Here is a 26,854-nt window from a genome sequence, read left to right on the forward strand (position 1 = left end):
CCCAGGGCATGGAATGACAATTTCTTAAACCTCATAGAACCCAGGCTGCGTGTGTGTGCATGTGTATATGGCGTGTGTGTGCCCTGTGCGTATGTCTGTGCATGGGTGGCATGTGTGTGTGCGTGTGGCATGTGTGTATGTGTGTGGCATGTGCATACATGTGTGCATGTGTGTGCATATGTGTGGCATATGCACATATATATCTGTGTGGGGCATGTGCATACATCTGTGTGTGTGGTGTGTGTAAATGTGTGTGGCATGTGAGTACATGTGTGTGTGTGCGTGTGTGGTATATACGTACATGTGTGGCATGTGCATGCATGTGTGCATGTGTGTGGCACGTGCATGCATGTGTGCGTGGGGGGGCATATGTTGTATACAAATGAGACAGAGTTGAGCTCAAATCCTTTATTTGAGAAGTGATCCCAGGGAGCAGCAGTAAGAAAATGAGAAAGGAGGAAGAAAGGAAGACAATGTTCATGAACAGGTTGCTGTTGTAGGCAGCCAGGGCTCAGTGGAGCTGGGGACCTCTGAGAGTTGCACCTCAGAACTGTCCCACCAAGGGGACAGGGAGCTGGGACATTGACCCACCATCCCTGCCTGTCACTAGTTGAGGAGCATTAACCCGCAGCCCCAGCACTACCGAGCCGTCTATGAGTGAGCTGAGCATACTCCTGTGTCCAGAGAAAGCCACAGGCAGAGGGTCAGAGGCACATGCTATGAGGAGCCATCTTCCATAGGAATGGTGCAGGAGGAGCAGCAACAGCAACTGCTCCATGTGCAGAGTGTGTGTGTGTGTGTGTGTGCATGTGTGTGGGAGGCCAGGTTGGGGCAATGGTGGGGGCAACTCTATCTGTTTAGGTGGAAATGCCGGGGGGAACTGGAAAACCCCCTGTGGCTCAGCACTGTGAAAAACTCTAAGGAGGCTCACGCCTGTAATTCCAGCACTTTGGGAGGCCAAGGCAGGAGGATCACTTTAGCTCAGGAGTTCAAGCCCAGCCTGGGCAACATAGTGAGACCCTGTCTCTACCAAAAAAAAAAAGAAAGAAAAAGTTAAAATTCATCCAGGTATGGTGGGGAACACCTGTAGTCCCAGTTACTTGGGAGGCTGAAGCAGGGAGGTGGTTTGAGCCCAGGAATCTGAGGCTGCAGAGAGCCATGATCACATCACCGCATTCCAGCCCGGGTGACAGAGTGAGACTCTATCTCGAAAACATTTTTTTAATACTAGGGATAGTATTTTTTTTAACAACTGGTCTGCTCCGCACCAGCCCTGGGCTCAGCGGCAGGGGTTACGGCGCTGAATGAATTCCCACCTGAGATCCTGAAAGCTTCAAAGGTAGGGTAATTCCAGGGAGTTTTATGCTTAGAGTTGCCTGGCAAAGGGTTGCACCACCCCAGAAGGCGCCGGGGATGAGGCTGTTGGAGCTGGAGGAGACTGGAGCGGACCCGCCCAGAGGAATCGGCTTTTCCCCCAGTCCTCTGCCCACTCTAGGCTGTTACTCTAACCCTGCTGCCATGGTCAGTGCCCAGCTCTGCCTGCGGGGTGAGGGTTTGGGCTCAGGTTTTCAACCAGCCCTCCCCGAGGGGCGGGTGATGAAGGGGGCGGGGCTGTGGGGCTGGGCGGGGCCTGCTTTCCATTCACCTGTCCCAGAGGTGGAGAGAAAGCTGCGCTCCCCAGGGCAACCGTCACAGGATGTGGTTGGCAGTGATGGGCCCCCTCCTCTGGCCCTCTGAACCCTCCCCAGGGTGGCGGGGGATTCCTACGGGCGGAGTCCCTGCTGGGGTGGGTGGGGCAGACTCAGAGGCAGGGGCCCTGTGAAAGCCTGGGTTCAACTCCCCACTCCACCCCTCCTGGCTGTGTCGCCTCAGGCAAACCACTTAACATCTCTGAACCTTTGTTTGCTGCACGTTGGTCGTTGGTCCGTAATAGGTATGGGCAGAAGTGGGTAACTCTCAGGTGGTGGTGAGGGTTAGAGGCTAGGCAACAAATCCTCCCTGTCATTGGTAGATTAATCCCTGCAGGTGAGAGCGCTCCTTAAAAGGAGAAAGGGGTTGGGGGGACGCGGAGACATTCAGCAGTTCCTGGGTCTTCAGTGCGTCGGTGCTGGGGGTGGGGCGGGGCAAGAGTTGGGGGGAACGTGGCGAATGTCTCATCCCACTCTCATTTCACAGGTGAGGACACTGAGACGTGGAGGGGTGGCGGAAAGGACCTAAGGTCACTGAGAGTTAGTAGTAACACAATTCAATCCTTCCCCACCCCAGGCCCACCCCAGCTCAGGCAGGGAGATGGCGATGCCTTCTGAGTCCCCCCTATTTCTCCAACCTCCCCGGAGCTGTCTCTCTCTCACCCCAGCACTCCCACCCAGGGCCCCCCACAGTCTCCGAGAAATTGGGAAGGTCTGCCCTAGCCCTGGGCAGCCTGGAGACACAGTCACACACAGCAGGAGGGCTGATCCCAGATGGCCTCCATCTCTAGGCCTCCCGGGTACGCGGACCTGGGAGCGGCTCCTTATTGAGCCGACATGAGCCAGGCCTGTGCTGGGACTGGGAAAGCAGAGATGAATGACAGCCAGGCTCTGACCTGAAGGAGCGCCAGCCTGGCAGGGAAGTCACAAACATAAGCACGTGGCTTCCCCTCCACTCCTGGGAGACCTCAGGTTATAATACCCCTCAAGGATCTAGGAGAGGAAACACAAAGAGGCTGGATGGACTTGGCAGCGGAACCCAACGGTTCCAGAAACATTGGTGCGGGGGGTGGGGGGTGGGGGGCGGAGCTGTGTCCCGGAATGGAAGCACCGCCCAAATTTGACTGACAGTTCTGCAAGCACAGGGAGAGAGTGATGCACAGGGAATACCTGGGAAGCTGATGCCTGATCTGGGTTGTAGAGGATGAACAGAGTGAGCCATGGACATGGAGAAGAAAGGGCATTCCAGGCCGAGGGAATGACATGTGAAGACAGAGCATGCAGCTGTACAGCTTGTGAGGTCAAGGGGGCTCCAGCTTGAGAAGAGATGAAGCTGGGGACAGTCAAGTCTCACACCAACCCCATTTCATTCATGGGTGTGAAAATCGAGGCCCAGAGAGGTTAAGTAAAATGCCATGGTCACACAGCTAAACAGTGACAGGGCTGGGACTTAAATACAGCCTCGCTTCAGAGTCTGAGTGTTAACCATGGCTCTTCCATGTCCCAGTGCCACCACAGCCACTCAGCTGGGTATTACCAGAGCCCCAGCCTAGCATCTGGAGACACCAGCCTGTCTGCCCACCAACACCACAGGAACCAGCCGCATCCCAGGATACTGGGTGCGGGAATGAAAAATCATCACTACCGGGGCACCGTTATAGAGCTAGCTCTGTGCTGAGCTCTGGTAGGCACAGGAAGGAATGAAGCTTGGCCCTTGCCCTTGGGGAGTTTACAGTATCTGGGGCAGTCAGGGAGCAATAACTTCCTTCCATCACCATGGTGATGATGAGGGTGGGTAGCATTTACTATGTGCCAGCCATGTGTCCCTCCTTACAATCCTCCTAAGGGCAGTTCAAGAAGGTAGTATTCTCTCTTATTTGTAAACAGGACAACTGAAGCCCAGAGAGATTAGGCGACTAGCCAGAAGCCACGCAGCTTGGCAGGTAGCACAACTTTTCCACCTAAACCCCAAAGCCCCCGTGTGGAAACACCAGGCTGTGAGGGCTCATCATGAGCATGTTTAACCCACATGAACTCACGTGTAGGCTCAGAAGCAAAGAGAAAGGCAAGAGGCAACCCAGCCACTACTTCCCGTGGTGAACAAACGCCCAGAAGAGACAGACAGGAGCCGGGGACCCTCCGTTCCCTCAGATCCCAAAAACCATTCATCCTGTGGGTACCTTGACCTTGCCACACTGGATTACATTTTAGCTCTTGCGGATTCATTTTTCATACATGGTGGGCTTTGTTTCAGGCCCACTTCAACAGGCTGCCCTGATGCTGTGGGGGAAACATCGGGGTTGGGGCCAGAGCAGAGCAGACTGACATACAGGTATCTTCCCAAGGACTGTTCTTTCCCTTCCTGCAGTCCCTCTCTCCTTGTCTGCCTTTTCCTCCCTCCCTCCTCTCCCCTTCCCTCCCCCCACCACATTCCCCCCTCCCTTTCTTCCTCCCTCCCTTCCTTCCTTCCCTCCTTCCTTCCTTCCCTCCTTCCTTCCCCCCTCCTTCCGTCCTTCCCTTTCTTCCTCTTTCCCCCTCCCTCCCTCCCTTCCTCCTTCCCTCCCTCTTTTCTTCCCTTCTTCCCTCCCCCCTCCCTCCCTTCATTCCTTCCTCCCTCCTTCCTCTCTCTCTTCCTTCCTTTTCTCTCTCTTTTCTTTCTTTTTTTTTCTTTTTGAGATGGAGTCTTGCTCTGCCACCCAGCCTGGAGTGCAATGGTACGATCTCGTCTCACTGCAACCTCCACCTCCCAGATTCAAGCAATTCTCCTGCCTCAGCCTCCCAAGTAGCTGGGATTACAGGCACATGTCACCATCCCCAACTAATTTTTGTATTGTTAGTGGAAATAGGGTTTCATCATGTTGGCCAGGCTGGTCTTGAACTCCTGACCTTAAGTGATCCACCTGCCTCGGCCTCCCAATGTGTTGAGATTACAGGCATGAGCCACCCTGCCGGGCCCTTTCTTTTTTTAAATGGGAAGTACCTTAACATCATTAAAACTCCAGCGACATGAATTCCTACCATTCAAATCTTGTCCCCCATCCACCTGCTCCTTCCTCCCCACTCAGCCCACCCCAGGTAAACACAATAGTTTCTCTGATGTAGAAACAAGCAGATGTGAACCCCCCTTGGTGTCCTACCCTTTCTTATACAGAAAAGACGTCCAGGCACCCTCTTGGGTTCCTTGCTTTCTTTTTACTTCTCCAGTATCCCAGAGAACTTTCCTAAGGGAAGAGTGATGTTACCTGTATTTGAGTTTTCTCCCATAAGCTGTGCGAGCAGATAACCTCTGCCTCATACGGCGATGTGGACAGAGAGGAAGAAGCCACCAACTCTGCCAGGGTTTATTGGGAAAAGCATGACAAAAGAGGCAGCAAAGAAGCCAGCTGTTGAAGGATGTGTAGGAGTTTACTGGATGGAAGAGTGAAGGATGTTCTCAGTAGCAACATGTGCAAATATGGTGCATGCTGCCTGAAGCCTGGGGGAAAGGGTGCACCGGTGGGAAAGACCTGGGGAGTGTCTCCAAGGGTCTTGTGTAACTTGGCCCCGGGGGTTTGGTAATTGTCTTAGCAGTGCTGGGAGTTGGGAGCAGTTTCTAAGGCAGGGAAGTGATCCGATGAGATGGATGCTCTGGAAAGGTAACCACTATGAAGTGGAGGGAGGTTTGATGGGGCTGGGGCCTGGAGGGAGGGAGGCCAGTGGGGAGATGGCCAGCACCAGGAGGTGGAGAAGAGGGAACAAGCTGGAGAAGGATTCAGGACTTGGAGAGTGATCACAGAGCTGGGAGATGATTTTCCAACACAGCGGCCTCCAGCCATGACGACAATATGACAGTGACATTAATGAGAGCGTCACCTCCTGAGGGCACACTCAGAGCCTGTACGACGGGCACTGTTCTGAGCATACTACAGGTACTGACTCATTTATGCTCTCAACAGCGCCATGAGGAACCAGCATCATCCCCATCTTATGGCTGAGGAAACTGGGGCCTGAGAAGGTTCAGAGTTTTTCCCAGGGCTGTCAGCCGCTCACAGTGTGGCTGGCCCCTGCTGCCCCTGCACACAACCTCCTCCTTTCCACGTGAACGTATAATCCATGCCAAAGGTGCACTTCTGTGCCTCCCAATGCCCCGATGGAGCAACAGACAGTTCTTCAGGCCCCACAATTAATTGGCATCCTCCAGACATCTGAGAGGGGCCAAGGGGACCAGGCCAGGAGCAGGCTCTGGCAGGATTATCCCACCAGGGCCTGCATGGACATGGCTTGGAGGCTCCAAGGCTGCTCCCAGCGAGCACAGGTGCAGGCTTTCCTTCCTCCGCAGAGCATCGCCTGCTGGCCCCTAACCTTCTCTCCTGGAAGCCTCACCTCTGAGGTGCACCTGTCCGCCCCCACCCCTCCCTATCGCCCCATCTGCGGTTTCCACTTCCGCCCCTCTCAAAGACCCTCTGGACGTGCTGGTGAATGGACAGAGTGGCTGGAGCCCACATGGCCGCCTGACATGGACCTCTCTTGGCCGCCGCCCCAGGCCCCTGTCCTCACTTCATGAGGATGGGATGGAGTCTCTGGAGCAGGAGGAGGAGGGGAGCCCCAGGGAAGAGCTGGGTTGAAAGAAGCCTCAATGGAAAGTTCATCTCCCACCACATCCTTCAGCTGTTTACCAGTTTGACGGAGTTCGGGCATCCTGACTTGAAAAGAGGCTCACCTCTCACCAGCATCATCGAGGAAGGACCAAAATAGCAACAAAGGAAGACAAAGGAGCAGGGTGGGGGTGGGGGCGGAAAGGGGAGAGAGTCGTGAGATGGAGAGAAAAAGAGGAAGACAGAGGGAGGAGCGGCTTGTCTGAGCAGACAGTGGAAAGCAGGCACAGCCAGACAAAGCCTCCGTCTTACCTGGCCGTGAACCCGCACTGCCGCACCTTACGTTATGACCTCAGTTAATTCTCAAAACCTCCCAGAGCCTGAAGCTCTCCTAATGTCTGTTGCCTTCCCTGTGAGGAAAGTGAAGCCCAGAGACGTCTTGGAACTAGTTCAAGGTCACCCAGCTGGGACCAGGGGAGCCAGATTCCCAGCCAGCCAGTGCAGCTACCACAGGGCCAGCAGGAGGAACTAGTTCAAGGTCACCCAGCTGGGACCAGGGGAGCCAGATTCCCAGCCAGCCAGTGCAGCTACCACAGGGCGAGCAGGAGGGAGGAGAGGAGAGAAGATAGAAAGGTGATAGGTTGGGGGTGGGGGGAGAGAGTGGGGATGGGGGCGGGAGATTATGACACATTCTTTCCTGAGGAAGGATCCCCACCCCTTCTGCAGAGGACCCCAGCCAGCCCTATCCAGGCAGGCCGAGGCAGTTGCCCCCTCCCTGGCTCCCTTCCCCTAGCCCCTCCCACCTGCCCAGCCACCCACCAAGTGAGGGAGGAGGGGGAGGGGAGGGAGTGGTTCCCAGGGCCGTGGGCTCTGCCTGAGATTCATTTTCCTTCAAGACCCCTCCTCACAAACAGCCCCTCAGTCTACAGGGTCTCCTGCCTTCCTCCCTCCCCTGGCTGAGCCTGGCCAGGCTTACACTCACTGCCTCCCCTCTGTGGTTCCACATGGCAGGGAGAGAAAATGATCCTGGTCCAGACACTCACAAGCACGTTCCCCTCCTCGGGCCTCCAGGTCACACACACAGCTCTCCCCAGAAATGCCAGCATTGGGCCCACGGGGCTCTGCTTCCCTCCCATGGCCTCCCCTCTGGGGTTACCATCCCTCCCTCCAGACCTCCCTCTCTGCCCTGGTTTCAAGGCAGGTGAAGGCTGTTCTTCTCTGAGGATGAGATGCTGAAATATCTGGGGTCAGTAGTGCCCCAGCTTTTCTGCATAGCCAGGACACAGCAGTACCCTTTACCGCATGCTCTGAGAGTCACCCTCTTTTCCCCCTTCTGTGGCCGGTGCCCTGACTTCACACAGTCCGCTCTGCATTTGTGCCCTCACCTGCACCCTCCCACTTTCTAGGCACCCTGAAGAGTAGGTGGGTACATCCTGCGTGCAGCAGGAAAGATGGGCACATGCTAGGGATGCACAGCAGCCCCAGACACACGCCTGTCCCTGCAGGACCCCCTCAGCTCGTGCCATGCTCACCCTCTGGCAAGAACAACCCACCTGTAAGAGAGCCCTTCTGTGGCCTTCTGTCCCCAGGCCACCTGCCCTGGGGATAGTGCAGGGCTGGAAGTAGCCAAGTTCTCCTGCTAATGTCAAAGCCCCTCTGGCTGTGGGGACCCATCTGAAGTATGGGGGTGATGGCAGTAGCATTAACCCTGGAGCTGTGCCTGGGAAAAACCCCAAGATCCCCTCCCTCCCTTCCTGTTCCAGACTCTTCTGTCCTCCTCTTCTGCCCAGACTCAGTCTTCCTACTGCTTTATCAAGCTTTCTTCCCCACTCCTAAATTTATGGCTTGTTCTTTCTTTCTTATTTGTTTTTTAGAGACAGGGTCTTGCTCTGTTGCCCAGGATGGAGTGCAGTGATACGATCATAGCTCACTATAGACTTGACCTCCCAAGTTCAATCAGTCCTCCTACCCCAACCTCCCAAGTAGCTGGGACTACACCACCACTCCTGGCCAATTCTTTCTTTCTTTTATTTTCTTTCTTTCTTTTTTCTTTCTCTTTCTCTCTTTCCTTCTCTTTCCTCCCTCCCTCCCTCCCTCCCTCCCTCATTCCCTCCCTCCCTCCCTTCCTTCCTCCCTCCCTCCCTCCCTCCCTCCCTTCCTTCCTTCCTTCCTTCTTTCCTCTCCCTCTTGCTTTCTCTCTCTTTCTTTCTTTTGACATGGGGCCTCACCATGTTGTCCAGGCTAGTCTCAAACTCCTGGGCACAAGTGATCCTCCTACCTCAGCCTCCCATAGTGCTGAGATTACAGGTGTGAGCCACCACGCGTGGCCTGCCTGTTCTCTCACTGAGCCACATTTGGGAGTTGCCTGCACCTTGCACCCACCCAAAAGCATGCCTTCCTCCCAGCCCCTCACTAGTGTCTGGTAGAGAGCCCAGAACCCTGCCTCTGCCTCCGAGAGCGAGCTCCCTGCACACAGTCTGGGACAGCCTTGTGTCACCACTTTACTGACTGTTCTTGACCTAGTGACCCAAGACCTGAGCATCCCAGTGGGATGAAGTCCCGGGGACAGAATGAAGTGATTTAAGGCAGCATTTCTGAAACTGTCATCCCCGTACATCTTCAGTGTTTGCTTTATCTGCAGACCATTTGTTCTTTGGGTCACTTGGTAGTTTTTCTTTAAGCGGACTCACCTCTTTAAAACTTAAATTTATTTAAAAAGGAATCTTTAGACATCTTACAAATCTTTAGTACCTGGCAGCTACTTTTCAAAAATGCCAATGTCACACGATACAAGACTCAAGAACTGTTTCAGACGAAAAGTGTCAAAGCGACATCCCGACCACATGCAAGACATGGGCTGGGGTGTTTTTTGGTTTTTTGTTTTTGTTTTTGCCGTAAAGGACATTACCGGGACAGGCAGTGAAACAGGAAGGAGACCCAGCAATTACAGCGAGACATCAGGGTTAGTTCCCTGATTCCGAAAAGGGTATTATGCTTCTGTAACAAAATAGTCTCGCCTTTAGGAAGTATACAGTGGAGTACTGACACATTTAGAGGTAAAGGAGGCCAGGCGCGGTGGCTCAGGCCTGTAATCCCAGCACTTTAAAAAGCCAAGGAGGGTGGATCACCTGAGGTCAGGAGTTCAAGACCAGCCTGGCCAACATGGTGAAACCCCGTCTCTACAAAAAATACAAAAATTAGCCAGGCATGGTGGCAGGTGTCTGTAATCCCAGCACTTTGGGAGACTGAGGTAAGAGAATAGCTTGAACCTGGGAGGCGGAGGTTGCAATGAGCCAAGACCATACCATTGCACGCCTGGGTGACAAGAATGAAACTCCATTGCAAAAAAGAGGCGAAAGAACAGCATACTTTTAAATAGTTCAGAAAAAAATTGTGCATGCGTGCATGCGTGTGCGTGTGTGTGTGTGTGTGTGTAGGTAGGTAGGTAGTTTGGTGGGGAAGGTAGGGGAAGAGGCAGAGAGAGAGGGAAGGATATTAACACTAAGTGAACCTGGGTGAAAGGTACAGGAACTCTATTATGCTTGCAATTTTACTGTATGTCTGAAAGTGAATTAAAATTAAAAACAAACTTCAGAAAAATAACATTGCTATTACAAGTGGAAAACCAGTATCACCTGGTATAAATTGGAGATAATTCTAAAATAAAGCAATGCGGTCACTTTTGCTACACACATTCATCCACCAGAGTCTGAGTCTAGGACCTGCGTGTTCTTGGTTCTATGTGGAGGTGGGCGAGGGTGAGAGGGGTGAGTGTTAAAGACATCCTCCAGCCAGCCCGACACGTTCTCCTTGCTGTCACGAGAAGGACCGGTGCAGAGCTGAAAAGGGCTTTGTTTTCTCACGATGTGATTTGGTGATCTTCAGAGTCCTGTCCTATGGCTTCAAGTTCAGGAACGTCGTTTCGTGGAGGTTTAACAGACGCTGTCAGGGCCAGTTCCAACATGGAGCCCTGGCTCTGGGAGAGAGAACAGGGTCCCTGCCCTCAGGAAGCTCACAGCTTGGGCAGTCATGGGTCCTGGGATAAAAGAGCTTGCTTCTCTGGATCCCAAAGTTCCTGGAGTCCCAGGGATGCAGAGGCTTGATTCAGGGCCAGCAGGTACCCCAGGAGCAGACACACGACATTTGAGGCTTGGAGCTGGAGAAGATGAAAGAACATCAGTGTGTGAGAAGTGGGGTGGCAGGACCCGGCCCACAGCCTTTCCCTGGGCAGCCAGATGCCCTTGTCTATTAAGTGTTTGCTGTTTCCTCCTGCTACCCACTTCCCCTTCTGCTTCCTTCCAACGCCAATGAGCTTTCCTGCCTTTTTTCAGGGTGTATTTCATTTTTTTAATTAACGTTTTATTTTAGAACCGTTTAAGACTTACAGAAAAATTGCCTAGTAATTTCCTACACCCTGTACTCAGTTTTCATACTGACATCTTACATTAGCAAGGTGCATTTATCACAACTAATGAACCCATATTCATTCACGATGATTCACTGAAGTCCACGTGTTCTTTGGATTGCAGATTGCCTCCAGGTTTTCCGCTTTGTTTCTTTGTTTGTTGGTTGTTTTTTGTTTTGTTTTGTTTTGTTTCAGAGACAGAGTCTCGCTCTGATCCCCAGGCTGGGGTACAGTGGCACAATCATAGCTCGCTGCAGCCCCGACTTCCCAGGTTCAAGAGATCCTCCCACCTCCTTCCAGGCAGTGGGAATACAGGCATGCACCACGACACCTGGCTCATTTCTTATGTTTTGCAGAGATGGGGTCTTTCTATGCTGCCCAGGGTGGTCTTGAACTCCTGGGTTCAAGCAATCCTCTCACCTCAGCCTCCCAAAACGTTGGCATTACAGGCATGAGCCACTGTGCCCACCCAGATTGCTTTCACTTTTATCTAATATCGCTTTAATTCCAGGTTCCCACCCAAGATACCAGATCCCACTGAATCATCCTGTCGCCTTAAGCCCCCCTTGGCCGTGACAGTTTCTCAGACTCTGTTTTTCATAACAGCGACAGTTTTGAGAAGTGTCTGCTCAGGTGTTTTGTAAAATGATCCCCAACTGCGATTTGTCTGATGTTTTTCTCATGCTTAGGTTTGGGTTGTATGTTTGGGGGAGAAAGGCTGCAGGGGTCAAGTGCTGTTCTCATTGCGTTGTTTCAAGGGTCCCTGCCATCAACATGACTTGTCACTGTGGACATTGGCCTGATGGCCGGGCTGAGGCTACATTGGGCAGCTTTCTCCGCTGTGCAGCTACTCTTCCACACTGTCCCCTCTACAAGGAGGTCACTATGCACAGCTAACACTTAAGCAATGGGGTTAGGAGGAGGGAGAAGGCAAAAAAGAAAAAAAAGAAGGAAGGAAGGAATTATGTCCAACATCTTTCAGGGCAGAGCAGCTACATAAATTATTTACAAGTTTTCTTCATGGGATATTTGTCTACTTTCATTTATTTATTTATTTTGATATGGAGTCTTACTCTGTCACCCAGGCTGGAGTGCAGTGGCGCCATCTCAGCTCACTGCAGCCTCCACCTCCTGAGTTCAAGCGATTCTCCTGCCTCAGCCTCCCTAGTAGCTGGGACTACAGGCCCACATCACCATGCCCGGCTAATTTTTGTATTTTTAGTATGGACAGGGTTTCGCCATGATGGCCAGGCTGGTCTCGAACTTCTGACCTCAAGTGATCCACCTACCTCGGCCTCCCACAGTGCTGGGGTTACAGGCGTGAGCCATTGCACCTGGCGTACTTTCCCTTACTTATTCTGTCTTCTATTTATATCAGTATGCGTTCACGGATATTAACTTGGATTAGAGTCCAGTACCACGTTGTGACTCAAGCTATTCCAGGTTTGACCACTGGGAACTCGTTCCACGGGCTCCTGGGACAGTTTCACAGACCCCCAGGGTTGTGGGTTCTGTCGATTGTGTTGATTTTCTGGCACTTACAAGATGCTCCCAGCTTTTAAATGGAAGGAATTTCTGACACATGCTACAATGTGGATGAACCTTGAAGACATCGTCCGAGGTGAAATAAAGACAAATACTATATGACTTTACTTACAGAAGGTATTTATAATAATTAAAATCATAGAGACAGAAAGTAGAATGGTGGTTGCCGGGGCTCGAGAGCGAGGCTTGGGGTATTCGTGTTTAATGAATACACAGTTTCAGTTTCGCCAGACGCAAAGAGTTCTGGAGACTGAGGGTGGTGATGACTGCACATTATGCATGTGTTTAATACCATTGAATAGCACACTTCAAAATGGTTATGATGGGCTGCGCTCGGTGGCTCATGCCTGTAATCTCAGCACTTTGGGAGGCCGAGGCGAGCGGATCACTTGAGGTCAGGAGTTCGAGAGCACCCTAACCAACATGGTTGAAATCCTGTCTCTACCAAAAATACAAAAATTATCTGGGAGTGGTGGCGCACACCTGTAACCCCAGCTACTCGGGAAGCTGAGGCAGGAGAATTGCTTGAACCCAGGAAGCGGAGGTTGCAGTGAGCTGAGATCGTGCCACTGCACTCCAGCGCCTGGGTGACAGAGTGAGACTCTGTCTCAAAGAAAAAAAAAATGATTATGATGGGCCAGGCATGGTGGCTCATACCTGTAACCCCAGAACTTTGGTAGGCCAAGACAGGAGAATCACCTGAGCCTGGGAGTTTGAGACCAGTGCGGGCCACATAGCAAGATCCCCATCTCTACAGAATAATAAATGTATTCACTGAGCATGGTGGCGCACACCTGTAGTTTTAGGCACTTGGGAGCCAAGTGGGAGGATCACTGGAGTCCAGGAGTTTGAGGCTGCAGTGAGCTATGATCACACTACCGCACTCTAGCCTGTGCAACAGAGCAAGATCCTGTCTCGGAAAAAAAAAAGGAAAAGAAAAGGTAAACATGAGCTCACACTAATGCCACCAAATCTAAACCATTACACATGGATTATTCTAGGTTTTTCTTGTTGATCCATAACCTCCCACTCCAACAGTGAAAAACTGGTTCCCACCACCTGCCAACTATTTCCTTAATTGTTTGATTCCATATACCATGTTTCTATCTTATACGTTTCCTACTTACTCCCCAAGATTTTAAGTTCCTCAAAGGCAAGGCCTGGGCTTGGTTTTGTTCTTTCTGCCCCCTCTCCTCCAACCCAACACCCAGCAGAATGTCTTTAAAACAGTGGACCTAATACTTTATGAGTGTCTACCTGGGTAGATGCTCTGCTCATCTCTGGGGGTGCAAAGACGGGTAAGACATGGCGCTGGCTGTCTGGTGGATCCCGGTACCAACAAATATTTGTTGAGCACTAAATGCAGTGGAATGACAAGTCATGCCCATCCCCCACAGAGAACAACAGGAAGGAGAGGCCGACTGGAACGCCAGCTCTGTGCAGGCAGGGATTTGTGCTGCCTGTGGTCACTGCTGTAACCCCAGCACCCAGAATAGGGTCTGGCACATAATATGTGCTTAATAAATGTTTGAGGAAGGTGAGGGCAGCTCTCCATTTTTGCATGAGTGACTTTCAGACTCCTTGCACTTACGTTCCCCAGATGTAAACTCCCCTAAATGTCCCCTTCTATGCGGAATCTGAACCACTCACATCGGTAGGTGAATGAACGCTGGGGCCACCACTGCCTGCACCCACCCTCCTAGACGCCTTTGCTTGTGCAGTATTTTGACACCTGGTAAAGTATTACTCTGCAAAGGTGAATAGAACATGGAAACATAAAGGGCCAATTCTAGTAAGAGATTAGACCTCACTAATCTAATACTGTTAGGGCACGGTAGAAACATCTGGTCCACTGCTCTGGGAAACTCTTGGGAAACTGCCTTGCCACCCTGTAGCATGATTCTTCCCTGTTGCAGGGAAGAATGACATGAAGAGGCCCTGATTGGCTTCATCTCAGGTTCACCAGGCATAGGGACCCTACGAGAAATTGATTCCACTGCTTTTATGAAGTATAGGAGGCTCTTCAGTTAATTGTCTCTGTTTAAGAAGTAGGCAGCTGGGCACTTGGCTTACACCTATAATCCCAGCACTTTGGGAGGCTGAGGCGGGCAGATCACCCGAGGTCCAGAGTTCAAGACCAGCCTGACCAACATGGAGAAACCCCATCTTTACTAAAAATACAAAATTAACACCCGGGCGTCGTGGCTCACACCTGTAATCCCAGCACTTTGGGAGGCAGAGGTGGGCGGATCACAAGGTCAAGAGATCAAGTCCATATTGGCCAACATGGTGAAACCCTGTCTCTACTAAAAATACAAAAATTAGCCAGGTGTGGTGGCACATGCCTGTGGTCCCAGCTACTCAGGAGGCTGAGGAGGAAGAATCGCTTGAACCCAGGAGGTGGAGGTTGCAGTGAGCCAAGATTGCACCACTGCACTCCAGCCTGGCAACAGAGCAAGACTCCGTCTCAAAAGAAATAAATAAATTAGCAGGATGTGGTGGTGCATGCCTATAATCCCAGCTACTTGGGAGGCTGATGCAGGAGAATCACTTGAACCCAGAAGTGGAGGTTGCGGTGAGCCAAGATCACACCATTGCACTCCAGCCTGGGCAACAAAAGCAAAACTCCACCTCAAAAAAAAAAAAAAAAGTAGGCTTGCTGTTCCTTTGACAGATGTTTCCATAAATAGGTTATGCTGCAACCAGCACATCTGTGTCCTAAAAAGGTTTTTAAAAAGTTGTAAATGGGCTGGGTGTGGTGGCTCATGCTGGTAATCCCAGCACTTTGGGAGGCTAAGGCAGGAAGATCGCTTGAGCCCAGGAGTTTGAGACCAGCCTGGGCAACAAAGCAAGAGACCCCATCTCTACAACAAATTTCTAAAACCTAGCCTTGCATGGTGGCACATGACTGTAATCCCAGGCGCTCGGGAGGCTGAGGCAGGAGGATCACTTGAGCCTGGGAGGTGGAGGATGCAGTGAACCATCTTCATCACTGCAGCCTGGGTGACTCAGACAGACCCTGTCTTAATAACAACAACAACGAAGTTATAAGTGAATGTCACTGTCATCCCTCATTTCTGCCCCAATGTGAAACACCAAAAGAGCTCGGCTTTGGGGCTCTCAGGCCCCCTGCCCCCAGCACCAGCTCCTTCTACCCCACCTCACCCAGGCATCACACCCTGAATCAAACCCAGGTTTTCCGAAGGTCCCAGACACAACCCTGGGTTGTCCTTCTGCCTGTGCAGGCGAGAGACCCCGCTCTCCTGCGTAAAGCCCTGCCTGAGCCGTGAGCCACAGCTCTGAATACTGAACTCCCTCAGCACGTCGCTTTTTAATTAAGCAAGATGAAAAGATGAGACATAATTAGAAAGCAAGCCTTTGGGGCACGGTGGCAGGAGTCGTAATACGATATTCCAAAGGCAGAAAAAAAACATTTCTGTATGATCTGCTGAGAACGAATGTTACTCCTCCTCTCGTTCCTGTTTTCATTCAATTTGCAAACATTTATTCCATTCCTACTCCAACGGCACCTCTTCCTCCCCTTCCACATGCTCGCTTTGTGCCAGGCGTTTCCCATACATCGCTGTGCTGAATCCTAACAACCGTCTGTGCTCGTTACTGTTATTATCCCTGTAGCTTAGGCAACAAACGGCTAGCAGCAGAAGCAGGGCTCACACCCGGATCCGAGGAGTCAGAAGTCTGGGCTCCGCCAGTACACACTGTGGTCCCCCGGGCCTTGGCTGGGCTGGGCACCAGAAGCTGAGCAGGCTTTTCTCCGCGGATGTTCTCACACTGGCCTTGGCCCCTAGAGGAGGGAGGAGACAATGGACCCTCCCATACCTCAATTCAAGGACAACCGATTTTTCTCTAAGAGGAAGACACCCACACGAAAACCGGAAGGCAGAGTGTCATACGATAAGTTTATCGGCACCATCTCACCAGCCGCCCCCTCCCCAGGGTCTTGATCAACGGGACACAGAGCGCCTCCAGTCTGAGAGGCTTCCTTGGGTGGGTGGTGGGACTGGAAAGTGGGCCTTTGGCAGTGTCTACAAGGGCAAAATGAGGTTGCCCGTTGGCCCATTACCCAAGTAATCTGGCCCTCCCTTCCAGAGCAACTGAGATATGCGTGGGTGGGCAGAGCCTCAAGTCCACCAGGTAGCAGGCCATAACGTGACCTCTCTTGTCACCAGAAATCACTGCCAAGTTTCCAATCCAGGAAAAGAGCAAGATTCATGAGGCCTGTTCCACGCACCCGCCTACGATCCTCTTGCTGGAGGCAGAGCCGAGTCTCACCATATGCCTGCAAAGCCCAGGACCATTCCCCCACTTTGGAGAGGAGGAAACTGACACACGGAGGGCTTTAGCCACAAGCCCACAAGCCATACAGCCAGTGCCAGAGCTGAGACATGAGTCCTGCCTCTTGAGCTCAAAGGTTAAGGCCTCAGACTACCAGCCTGGGGACGAAATTTGACCTACGGATGTGCTTTTTTTTTTTTTTTTTTTTGAGACAGAGCTCTTGTTACCCAGGCTGGAGTGCAATGGCACGATCTCGGCTCACCGCAACCTCCGCCTCCTGGGTTCAGGCAATTCTCCTGCCTCAGCCTCCTGAGTAGCTGGGATTACAGGCACGCGCCACCATGCCCAGCTAATTTTTTGTATTCTTAGTAGAGACAGGGGTTTCACCATGTTGACCAGGATGGTCTCGATCTCTTGACCTCGTGATCCACCCACCTAGGCCTCCCAAAGTGCTGGGATTACAGACTTGAGCCACCGCGCCCAGCCTGGATGTGCTTTTTGAAGCCAGCTCAGTGTTTTAGAATTTCCTTTGGAATGACTTGTCAACATTTGAAAATCAGGAGATTTCATATAGAATTCCAGATTCTTGGTTTCTTGTGAAAAATTGGAAATTCTGGCCACCCTGGGCCTGAAATCTTCATAGTAAGCTATAATCTGCTGGCCTGGAGCCAGGTAGAGGCTGCCCTCCCAGGTGGGTTTGGGATCCTGTTGGTACTCGGTTTGTCACCCCTGTCCCACTGCTCATGGCCTCTCCCTACCACAAAAGCCAGCTCAAGGAGACGAAGAGCACGGCTGGTATCCTGGCCAACTATGCTAGGGGAGACCCTGAATGCCCAGCTTTCCCACTGGCTAAGACCACACTGCACAGCCCATTGGAGTGGGTTGGGGGGTTGCACAGCATCCTCCCAGGCATCTGGAGCACCACAGTGTGCAGGTGTGGCCTGTCCACGATCGGCCTGTAACTCACCTGGCACTTCCCAGGGCATCCTGCAAGGCCTGCACAAGAGATGAGCTTTTCATAGACAAGGACAGAGAGCATGAAAGGCCGATGCACTTCCCCGATCCTGCCCAAGCCTGGCACCGGGGGAGGCTGGATGAGCTTCTAGCCCCTCTGTGCCTGGCCTTCCCTGGGGCTTCCGTGGGGTCTGGGAAGTTTGTGGGCTTGGAATGGGCCAGGATTGGCCTCTGGGGATGTTGGTCGATATCTGTAAATGGACAGACGGATCTGTACAAACCTTTGTCTGTTCATCACAAACACTGACATCAACAGATGCTGGGAAAAGCCCCTTCAAAATCACTGCCAACCCATGCAGGTGCAGGAAACCCTGCTGTGAGCACCTCACCCCTTTGAGTTAAAGAGATTGCTTCCTCAGGGCTCATTTTTAAAAGCGGGCACTCCTGGGAAGTATTAGCCATTAATACCCGAGTATGAATTGCTTTCCCAGACTTAAGTTTTTAGAAAACTCAGAGATCGCTTACTCCAAACAGCACATTTTTTTTTTCCTCTGATTTATCCACAGTAAGGAGCAGAGCAGGAGCCACAAGGAGGCTTTCCTGAGTCTGTGGTCTGGGCAGTGGGTGGCAAACTCTTCCCATAAGTGGTGAGATAATAAATATGTCAGGATTCGCCGGCCACACAGTCTCTGTTGCAACTGCTCAACTCTGCTTTTAACTCTGTTTTAACTCTATTAAAAGCAGCCCCACAAGAAGAAATGAATGCAGCTGGGTTCCCATCAAACTATCCATGGATGCCAAGATTTGAATTTCATATCATTCGTATGTGTCACGAAATATTATTCTCTTTCCTTTTTTCCAACCATTTAAAAATGTAAAAGCCACACTTGCCTTGTGGGCAGTACAAAACCAGGCATGGGCCCATGGTGTGCTTCCCTCTGGTCTAGCGGAATGGTTTCAAGAAAGCTGCACTGCAGGCCCTCGCACACTGTACAGCTATTTTCTAAAATGGTTTGCCATAACTTGGACGCAGCAGGATGTGATTCATATATCATATCCAATACTGACATTTTAAAACTTATGTCATCCTTTAAATAAACCTAGTGGAATACAACGTTGCTACCCACCATCATCCATTTTAAAAATATATGAGTATGCCTTCCTCGAGCAGCTAGTGCCGTTACGCCATTCCTTTTTTCTCCTTGGGCTCTAATTCCACCCCTTCCACATCATCTTATCCTAATATGTTGTCATGCTTTGAAGTCCTACAGTAATCATCCTTTGATTTTTTTTTTTTTTTTTGAGAGTCTTGCTCCATTGACCAAGCTGGAGTGCAGTGGCACAATCTCGGCTCACCGCAACCTCTGCCTCCCGGTTCAAGCGATTCTCCTGCCTCAGCCTCCAGAGTAGCTGGGATTACAGGCACACACCACCACGCCCAGCTAATTTTTTCGTATTTTTAGGAGAGTTGGGGTTTCACCATATTGGTCAGGCTGGTCTCGAACTCCTGACCTCAGGTGATCCATCCACTTTGGCCTTCCAAAGTGCTGGGATTACAGGCGTGAGCCGCCATGCCCAGAGCCCTTTGATTCTTTGAAACAAAATGTATATAAATTAAAATGCTAAAACTTTATTATTTCCTGTGATCATAAGGCTCTGATGAAATTATTTTTCCTCTAGATTGTATTGTCATTACGATTATTAGTCTCTCACAAAGCAAAGTAGCATGGTTGCTACAAATTTCGATGCCATTTATTATATCAACATCATTGGTGATTAGCCACAGAAAGCTAAATGTTACTGAAAGCTATCTGAATGGGGTGTTTAGGTTTTTCCCTCTCGCTTAGTTAACATACCCAGAGATGGATATTATTTGTTGCTAGGATAAGACAGGAATTAGCATCCTGTTTTCGTTTTTATAGATGTGACCCCTGAATCCGTGGAGCCAGAAAGAGTTTGTGATAGTGAGTTTTTCCAACTCTGACCAAGTTGGAGGCCAAAAATGTCACAATGCAATCTAGAGTCAAATTATTTTTTACTTTTTAAAATGTTGTTGAAGGTCAGGCGAGGTGGCTCACACCTGTAATCCCAGCACTTTGGGAGACCGAGGTGGGTGGATCATCTGAAGCCAGGAGTTCAAGACTAGCCTAGCCAACATGTTGAAACCCCGTCTCTACCAAAAATACAAAAATTAGCTGACTGTGGTGGTGGGCGCCTGTAATCCCAGCTACTTGGGAGGCTGAGGCAGGAGAATTGCTTCAAACCAGGAGGCGGAGGTTGTAGTGAGCTGAGATTTCGTCACTGCACTCCAGCCTGAGCAACAGACCAAGACTCTATCTCAAAATAAATAAATAAATAATAAAATGACGTTGAAGTTAAATATTAAAAGCCACCTGACCTGCAAAATAATTTATTACCTGTCTTAGTTCCAATGCCAACACCTCAAACTGTCCCTTTATTGCCCCAGAAGTTTTTTCACTGCTAGGATCCAGGATGGGTTAGGTCTGCATCTTTCTGGTGAAGTAGAAGAGCAGTTAAGAAAGGCAGCCAGGGAAGACAAGCTGATGGATGCACTGGCGAGGAGGAAGGAAGTCCAGAAGAAAGCTGACTTGGAAATCCACTCCCCTCCAGACTACCCACACCCCTTTCCATCTGAAGATCACCAGCCTGGAACAAAGCTGGAGAAAGACAGACACTGTGATGAAAACCGCGAAAGCATTCTGCAAGAACAACGCCATCCAAACCCCACATTAAGACACTCAACCAAGCTCCAGCAAAGCTTCTCACAGCCTCAGGCCACCCGCCTGGGACAACCCAGCCCCACTTTGCACTCCTGTGTGGAAAAATTCAGGGATGCCAAAAGAATTAACTGTTTCTTCCAGCCATCATGTGAGGATGGACATTTCTTTAAAAACTTACAGTTGTGAATTCGTTCCCTCTCCCTGTGAGTCATATGTATGCCTCCTACAGCCCAGACATGTCTTTCTCAAGACTTGAGACCATTTCTTTAAAATGGCATCATCAGCAAGAACAGGACCTGTCCCAGTCCCGGAGGGAGGGCAGGAACCTGACTTTGACAGAGGTCAGTTAGTCTACACAGCTGGCCTCATCACGCTGACGCGTAGTTTTTCACTTCTCTGACTCTGTTTGAGCCCTGGCTCCCTCCTCCCTACTCCCTCATTCTTCCTGAAAAACAGAGGGCATGGAAGGAACCCAGTCAGAGGGCACCCAAGACACCTATAATCTCGGCCAAGGCAGGAGGATCCCTTGAGCTCAGGAGTTCGAGACCAGCCTGGCAACATCGGGACACTTCTGTCTCTACATTTTTTTTTTTAATTAGCGAGGTGTGCTGGTGTGCACCTATGGTCCCAGCTATTTGAGAGGCTGAGGCAGGAGGATTTCCTGACCCTAGGAGGTTGAGGCTGCAGTGAGCTGTGATCGCACCACCACACTCCAGCCTGGGCAAGAGAGCAAGACTCTATCTCAAAAAACAAATGCCCAGTTACCTCTGTACAAATCGATGCTAAGCTCGGTTTACAGTAGGACCTCTTCCCTACTATCGCAGCTATCACTGAATAAAATCTGTCTTTACCACCTTTAACCAGGGCCAGTTTTGTTTATCTTTGACCAGGTAATATCCCCTCTCCCTGGCACATGGATGATCAATTACAGCGGGACCCTTGATCCAGATGGGGTGGGAGGATCCTTTCTCCAGGGTGCTCACGGTCATTGCTTCACTGAACACAGAGGCCACCAGACCTCGAGGACACAGAGCTACCCACTCAGACAAGATGAAGCAGAAGCTGCCCTTGCTCCCAGGGAAGCCCCTTCCCATGGGAGCCTCTCCCCTTCCTCAGTGCACTCTTCATGGACGATATATTTCCCGGTGCTATGGGGAGACCAGGTCAGGTGCCCTGGCAGGACAGACTAAATTCCTTCAAAATTGAGGGAAGTGCCTTCTGTTGTGGAAAAAGAAGAAACCAGACCTTGGGAGGGCCCAGTGGCTCACGCCTGTAATCCCAGCACTTTAGGAGGCCAAGGCGGGAGGATCACTCGAGGCCAGAAGTTTGGCATGGTCAATATGGTGAAACCCCGTCTCTACCAAAAAATACAAAAATTAGCCCGGCATGGTGGTGGGCGCCTGTAATCCCAGCTACTCAAGAGGCTGAGGCAGGAGAATCGCTTAAACCTGGGAGGCACAGGTGGCAGTGAGCCAAGATCGTGCCACTGGACTCCAGCTTGGGCGACAGAGTGAGACTCTGTCTCAAAAATAAAATAAAATTTAATTTAATTTAAAAGAAAAAGAAAACCTTAACATTTTGGACCATTAAGTTTTCTCCATAAGGCCCACCAAAGGTGTAGATCATATTACATAGCAAAAGTGGGAGGGGCCGGGTTAGCAGACTTCCCCAAGGCCACTGAAGCCAGTCAGAGGCCACTTGTCCTCTCCCACTTCAAACAGCCCTGATGGCTATAAACACTGCGTAGCCTGACAGATGGCCAGCAGAAGGTGACCCCAAGTCCCTTGGCAGTACCGATCAGTTCACCTGGGTAGACCCTAAAAGCCAGCAGCCCAAAGGTAGTTCTGGGCATGGGAAGTCAATGTGAAGCTGTATATGGTGGAAATGCAGGTTGAGGCTCTTTTGAAACTGAGAAGTGCCCCTCGCCCATGGAGATACAAAGCTGTCTTGTGGTGGATTCTGGAAATCCCAAGGCTCAGAGCCCTTCCCAGGGTATGGCAGGGAAAATGCACAGAATGTTCGATGACAATGCTGTGGGCATGGACTCCTGGTCCCTAAGGAGTCCCACGCAACTCCTTCGAGGCCTCTGGAATGACAAGGTATAATTCATGTGCCAGGGCTCAGGCCTCCGGGAGCCTGGGGAGGGGGGGTTGTGGGGGGTGTGGTGGCAGCAGCCTCTGCGCTAAGAAAGTCAATCATTCTAGAGCCCTTACCATTCTATTTAAAGCTCAAGACAAAGAGAAGGCAGGAAGGGAAATGCTCATGGCAAACAACCTCCCCAGAGCACCGGGAGACCGACTGCGCCTGGGGAGGAGGGGCCCAGAGGCCTCAGAAACGTCTGCGAGAGAACCCTGCACTGCATGGGGCCGAGTGATGCTGAGTATGGGAAGGGCAAGACATCCTCAAAGGCCATCAGAGATGGTGTGGTTGGTTAGACACACCCACAGCGGTATGCTCCGCGGACAATGAAGCAGAGCTCAATTTGTTGGCTTGGAGAGGTGACCCCAGTACATTATTATTGAGTTAAAAAATAAATTTACAAACAGCACTGATAGTAAGATCCCATTTATGTAGAGTTCTCTCTCTCTCTCTCTCTCTCTCTCTCTCATACACACACACACACACACACCACACACACACAGACCCTGGTATGGGAAAACTCAGTAAACAGCATCAGGGCCAGCTTCACGTGCAGGGCCCCAAGCTTGGTTTAACACTCGCTGCCACCATCTTAATTTGTAATTATATAGCTGGCCCTGCATGGAATCAGCTCGCCTAAAAAAATCAATTTGATGAGAGATAATTTACATACAATAAAATACACCCATTTTAAGTGGACAACTGGATGAGTTTTGACAAATATCCGTGCAACCACCTAAATTCAGATCTAGAACCTCTCCTCGCCCCAGCAAGTGCCTCCTGCGTCCCGCCCCGACCCCACGAAACCACCATCACTGACACTGTCACTACAGCTTACTGTTGTCACTTCCAGAATATGACAGAAATGAAATTGAACACCGTGCACTCTTGTTTCTGCCTTCTGCCCCCACTGTCGTGTTCTGGGAGTCCATGTGGTATGATCAGTGTTTGCTTCCTTTTGCACTGTAGGGAAATGTGGATATACATGTAGATGTTCACATACCGCCATTCGCCTCTTTCTCCATTAGTGGACGTCTGGGTAGTTTCCAGTTTGGGGCTGTTAACGAGCAGTGCTGATGTGAGTTTTTGTGTACACCCTGTGTAGCGACACATGCTTTTGCTTCTCTTGGGCAAACACCTAGGAGTGGGATTGCTGTGTTGTATGGTAGGTGTGTGTTTAATTGCCTAAGAAATTGCCAAACTATTTTCCAAAATGTTTGCACCATGTTTAGATAAACAGCACATTACATTTTGAATACTATGTGCAATATGCTTTTCTGCAACCTCCAGTGCAACACAGTTCAGAGTATCCGACAATTCTGGAAACAAGGGTCAAAGAGTGATTATTTATTGTCTTTGCTCAGATTAACAGTCGGACCCAGGGCTTCAAGTGTAGAGGTACTGCACCTGAAAAAGGGTCTCACAGTTAAAGAAAATCATACTGAGCACAGCGTTTGGGGTCCAACAAACAGAATGTTTTGAAACAAGTTTATCCTATGTTAGCTGAATTTGGGGCCAACCTAAGCCTGGAAAAATGAACAGGAGGGTCATCTCAATGTGTCACACTTTTTATAATGATAGTCATGGTTTACGTTCCAGCTTTAAAAGCTACATTTATTTGTTATAGAAAATTTAGAAAATACACATAAGAATAAAAATATAGTTCCTACTCATCAATGTTATTTTGTCCTGTGTGTTTTGCCAGGTACTTGTGTGTGTGTTTGATATTATGCATATTTTAATCTCACGTTAACTTCCTAAAATATCTCCTTATTTACAAAAGCAGTACTCCGTCACAGCAGAATTTTAAAAACAAAATATTAATGATTTAAAATTAAAAACTGAACTAAGAGCCTCCTCCCCGAAGTTAACAACTTGCTTTTCATCTTTCCAGACAATTTTTTACATGCGTTCAGTCCTTGATATATGTACACGTGTATGAACATTGTGTGTTTTTGAACCCATATATTTTTTAATTTATATCATTTTGTAACATATTTTTACCTAGCAATATGCATTACATATTCTTAGAAAACAGTTTAGGGCCGGGCACGGTGGCTCAAGCCTGTAATCCCAGCACTTTGGGAGGCCGAGGCGGGTGGATCACGAGGTCAAGAGATCGAGACCATCCTGGTCAGCATGGTGAAACCCTGTCTCTACAAAAAATACAAAAAATTAGCTGGGCATGGTGGCGCTTGCCTGTAATCCCAGCTACTCAGGAGGCTGAGGCAGGAGAATTGCCTGAACCCAGGAGGCGGAGGTTGCGGTGAGCTGAGATTGCGCCATTGCACTCCAGCCTGGGTAACAAGAGAGAAACTCCGTCTCAAAAAAAAAGCAAGAAAACAGTTTTGAATATCTACATAATACTCCACTGTATAAGTGCACCTTAATGTATTTAAATTCTTACTCAAATGTTAAAGCTCTTGGTTGAGTCTATTTGTGTGTGCCTGTGTGTGTGTGCGCCTGTGTGTGTGTGTGCGCCTGTGTGTGTGCGTGCCTGTGTGTGTGTGCCTGTGTGTGTGTGTGCCTGTGTGTGTGCCTGTGTGTGTGTGCGTGCCTGTGTGTGTGTGCGTGCCTGTGTGTGTGCGTGCCTGTGTGTGCGCCTGTGTGTGTGTGTGCGCGCCTGTGTGTGTACCTGTGTGTGTGTGCCTGTGTGTGTGTGTGTGCCTGTGTGTGTGTGCCTGTGTGTGTGTGTGTGTGTAGCAATGCTGTGATAAGCATTTTTCTCAGTAATATTTGGCGACATCTCTAATTCAATGCTTAGGATAAAGTCCTAGAGCTGGAATTTCTAGATCAAATTATACATCATATTAAAAATCTTAAAAAACGATTATCAAAGTGTTTTCAAAACATTTTAACCAATTTACCCCTCAACTGGTCAAAATTCGGTTTAACCGTTTTAAATGTTTTAACTTTTAGAGTGAAAAGTTATGCCTCACTGTTGAACTCGTTGACATGCTGGTGATCATGAGGGAGCTTAGCGGGTTGCTTTTTATATGCTTATTGGCCTTTTAAAAATTGCTTTCCTTTTGTGAATTGCTTACATTTTAACCTATTTTTTCATTGGGTTCAATCTTTTTCTTATGGAAATATTAAAGTATTTAATATATTTTTGAATTTCCGGCATTTATAACAGTGCATCAACTATTATGAGCACTTAATAAGTGTTAAATGAAGGAATATATACAAGAGCTAGTAATCACTTTTTCTGTATATTGCAAATATGTGTTCTTAGTTAGCAAATAAATAGCTTAAAATTTTGCTCATGGTTTTTTTTTTAATTTAAAATAGAATTTTAAAAGCTATTTCTATTTATTTTCTGTAGCTTCCTTCATATTCTATGTCTGGTAAATTTTTCCTTCATTCTTAAATAAGATACACTTTGGCCTATATTATCTTCTCATTCTATTTTTATAAAATACTTAAATCTTAATATCTGAAAGGGCAACCTTTATTTCATCACACCTATTTTTCAAAAAGTTCTTGGTAATTCTCTCCAGCTTATCTTTTAGGTAACTTCAACATTACTTAAATCACCCCACCACACACATACAAATACCATTTGGATTTAGGGAGAACTGCCTTCAACCTGTAAGTGACGATAGTTGGTCTCTCTGTCCCTCATGTCCCTGGGATCTTTGCTGGAGTAAGGTGGAAGGGAGGCCAAGGTCACAAAGTCAATATGAAACGATACACACAGCACCCAGAGCTCTGCACCAGACTCCAGCCTGCCAGCCGTGCTCAAAGATGATTCATTAATTACTAAGTATTTTTAAAAGACAGTCACCAAGTCCATGAGATTGGGGTCAAAATGGGCATTGTCTTGCACTTCAGGTTGGAATATAAATTGAGAGACAGCTTTTAAAAACAACTGGAAAATTCCCTTGTGCTTCAGGTTGGAATGTAAATTGAGAGACAGCTTTTTTTTTTTTTTTTTTGAGACGGAGTTTCGCTCTTGTTACCCAGGCTGGAGTGCAATGGCGCGATCTCGGCTCACCACAACCTCCGCCTCCTGGGTTCAGGCAATTCTCCTGCCTCAGCCTCCTGAGTAGCTGGGATTACAGGCAAGCGCCACCATGCCCAGCTAATTTTTTGCATTTTTAGTAGAGACGGGGTTTGACCATGTTGACCAGGATGGTCTCGATCTCTCGTGAGAGAGACAGCTTTTAAACGCAACTGGAAAATGAGTACCGAGGGCTTTAACAATGCCTGCGCTTTTGACCAGGAGACCCACATTTAGGAACTGCCAAGAAAACAGTGTGAACAAACATATATGCACACAAAGATATCCTCTACTATATAAGGAAAAACTAGAATGAGGTGTCCAACATCAGGGAAACCCATTTGGCACATTCCCATATATAGATCTAAGAGAATTTCATGCAGCTTTCAGAAGTGATTCTTCTTATAAATCCCAGCAAGATGTACAGCAGACAAACCTAGTGGCTGCCCACGATATTCTGGATGGTAGATTTGGATGACATTCTTCTTTTCTTTTTAGTTTTTAAAATA

At 49.4% G+C, this 26,854-nt stretch overlaps 1 long non-coding RNA gene across 1 annotated transcript in view; it reads right to left on the minus strand.

Annotated features, from left to right (window-relative positions):
- Window positions 1-8,948: 8,948 nt before the first annotated feature.
- The window catches only part of LOC144578161 (uncharacterized), a 62,662-nt gene continuing 44,756 nt past the window's right edge, over window positions 8,949-26,854 (minus strand). The window contains exon 2 of the long non-coding RNA XR_013523453.1: window positions 8,949-10,418. This is a non-coding gene — a long non-coding RNA (uncharacterized LOC144578161). The remainder of the gene's footprint in view (window positions 10,419-26,854) is intronic.

This window comes from Callithrix jacchus, chromosome 10 (genome assembly GCF_049354715.1).
Source record: "Callithrix jacchus isolate 240 chromosome 10, calJac240_pri, whole genome shotgun sequence".
Lineage (NCBI taxonomy): Eukaryota > Metazoa > Chordata > Mammalia > Primates > Cebidae > Callithrix > Callithrix jacchus.